We start from the raw sequence: 2975 nt of genomic DNA, 5'->3' as shown, positions 1-2975 counted from the left end.
TCCAAGTTCTAGAAATTTAAGCCTATAAATTCCCAAGAGCTGAGTCACCATGGAGAGGGCCCCGCAGGTGCATCCTGGTGGTCTCCCTGAGAAGACCTGTTCTCCCAGACCTCACCCCTCTCCAGTATCCTCTCTCATTCCCCCCTTTTGAGACTCCAATATATTTTTAATTTGGGGTCTCAATTTCAGCTTGTTTCTGTAGGTGCTGATATTAATTACTTTTTAGCACTAAGGTTTTAGGGACTGTGACTTTTCTTGGGTTCTCTACTCAGGCCTTAATAGTACCGTGGTACTGTGGTAGTGGGCTAACATACATATAAGTTTTATTTTTCCCTGTGACATTTTTCCTCTCTTTTCTCAAAGTTCAAAGTTTAATTAAGACAAGTCTCTCGAGGAGTTTCCTCAGGCTTCAGCCGTGCATTGACTAGCCAGTTTCCAGTATGTGGCTGGAGCAGGGCATGTTGACTGTCTTAAAAGTTACCTTTACTTTTTAAGGGGCAGTGAAGTTCTATTCAGCCAACTGTGATGATTCCAGGTGAGGATTCCTTTTACCTTCACTGCTGTGCAGGTGGTCAGGATGATGGTATAAAGTCCTTTCTACCTTGGTTTCAGGGGGACCAGTTCTAGACCTAGACTTGGTCCCCTTGATTCTCTAGAGAGAAAGGATGTACAGATACAAAAGACTAAACAGAATACGGTTAATTACCCTAGTGGAGACTTTCCTTGCTACTCTTTCTAGGGTTTTTGTCTTTTTAGTTCCATCTTTCTCAGTTCTTTTAGGGAGTTCCCGCTAAATTGCAGAGAATTGACAGAGGCCTCTTTGAACAATACCAGTGGCAAGGCCTGTATCTAAGTAAGCTTTGCTTTCAGGCAGAGTTTACCAATTTCTGCTCTTATGGTCCCGTCCATATACTTTATCCTGTCTAAGCTTTGAGGCCTACAAGTTATTCAAAGCGTTAGCTTATTATTTGCACTACTTCTGTTAAGAAGGCTAGCCTATTGTCAAATTTAAACCAGAGTGGCAACCTAATCCATGCTACAATTTCTCTGGGCAATACTTTTGCTAATTCAGGAGTCCTTGTGGTGTGGAGCCCATGCCGTGGGAACTCAGGATTAGCTACCATTGTTCACGTCCTGCTCAGTCCGGCTCTTCTTAGGCAGGGGCAGGTTCTCTTTCGGTTCCACGGCAGGCTTCACTCTGCTGTAATGGATCCGGGCAGGAATTTCTGCTACTCTCACAGCTGTAGGTGTGGTCAGGATAACGTTGTAAGGGCCTTTTCACCTCACCTTCAGGGGAGACACGCTCTAATCCTTGACCCACACCGACAAGGGAAAATAAACTAACAGGACACCTCTTATTCACTTATTCCTGACACTGTCTCTGCCACCTTTTCCAGTGCCTGCAACTGCTTCTTTAATTCTATTTCTCCTAATTTCCAGGGGGATCTTGGCAACCTCCAGGTGGTGGCCTATGATATAAGATCTTGTACGGTGAGAATCCTGTCCTCTTAGTAGAAGTACACTTAATCTTAAATAACACCAAGGGCGGGGCACTTATCCATTGTAAGTTTGTCTCCTGGTATACTTTCTCTAAACTTGCTTTGATAGCTCTATACATGCATTCCACCTCCCCGAACCCTGTGGGTGGTAGGTTGTGTAGAGTTTCCAGGTGATGCCAGGATATTAGCCATCTTCTGGATTAATTTGAAGATGAATGCTGCCCGTTGTCTGACCCAGTCCTCAGTGGGAGCCCAAACTGTGGTATAATGTCTCTCAAGAGTGCCCAGGTGTCTTCTTGTGCCTTCTTGGTGTGGGTAGGATATGCTTCTACCCATCCGGAGTAGGTGCACATCATCACCAGCAAGTACTTGTACCCTCTACATCTGGGCATTTGAGGGAAGTCTACCTGAAAGTCCTCGAAGGGCATTGCTCCATATGACTGAATTCCTGGGGGTACTGTTGGTCCTTGGCGGGCGTTGAACTGGCTGCAGATGACTTTTCATAAAACAGAATCTCAGTTCACTATGAAGTCACCCATTCACTCGGCCACACTGACAATGAGAAGGTTTAAAAAGCGAGAATCTTATCCTTTGACAAAGACTCAGTTTCTCCAACAATTTAAACAACCAAATGATTACATTTTACAAATGAGAGACATTTTATGGGATATAACATTGATACAGGATTTTCCCACTCAGGGCTGGACAGGGAATCCCCATTTTCAGGCTCGGGTGAGTTCAGATATCAGACTCCTATCTCCAGGTACAAACTCTCTGAGCCCCAGCCAGGTTATGAACGAAGCAGCCCAAAACTTTTTGGCTGGCTCCACCCAGACTAAGGAGCACACCCCCTAATCCTCTCCTCAGACAAAAACTGCTGTAAAGACCTAATAACCTTGTGCAGGGTGAGGGGCTGCATTCATCCATTTGCTAGAACATCCATTCAGTTTGTAAAGGTATTTTTTTTTTTCATCTACCAAGTCCTGGCCGAAATATCTCTCAGGGCCAACTATTTACCCCTAGACAAGGGACTCATGCAAGAAATCTCTGACCTGGGCCTCCTCCCGCCTTTTGGAGGCTATCCACCCAGGGGACCTGTTGCTGATATGGATACGGCACCATTTCCCACGAGATTTACACTCTTTCCTCCAGATTTTCAAGGGCCATCCAGAGCTCACTGGACTGCCCGGACCACAACACTTTCCAAGGCACGGCTCCTCTGCCCATAGCTCTGGCACTCTTCACTCCATCTGCATGCCCCTCAATTTAACAAAATGCCATTTCATCACTGATCTGTGGCCCATGGGCTCAATTTTCAAATTCCTGAGAGTAAAAACTTACTGAAGAAATTCCAGTAACAAAACTCCAAAACCCTTTCTAATGTCTTTCCAATTTCCCCCAAGACGACATGGTCATGTGACAGTCACCAAAGACAGAGAGCAGAAAACCTGGAACTTCCAGTTTCCCTCAGAATAG

This window comes from Otolemur garnettii, unplaced genomic scaffold (genome assembly GCF_000181295.1).
Source record: "Otolemur garnettii isolate 467f Iridium unplaced genomic scaffold, OtoGar3 scaffold00105, whole genome shotgun sequence".
NCBI lineage: Eukaryota > Metazoa > Chordata > Mammalia > Primates > Galagidae > Otolemur > Otolemur garnettii.
Note: the sequence above shows the minus strand (reverse complement) of the source record.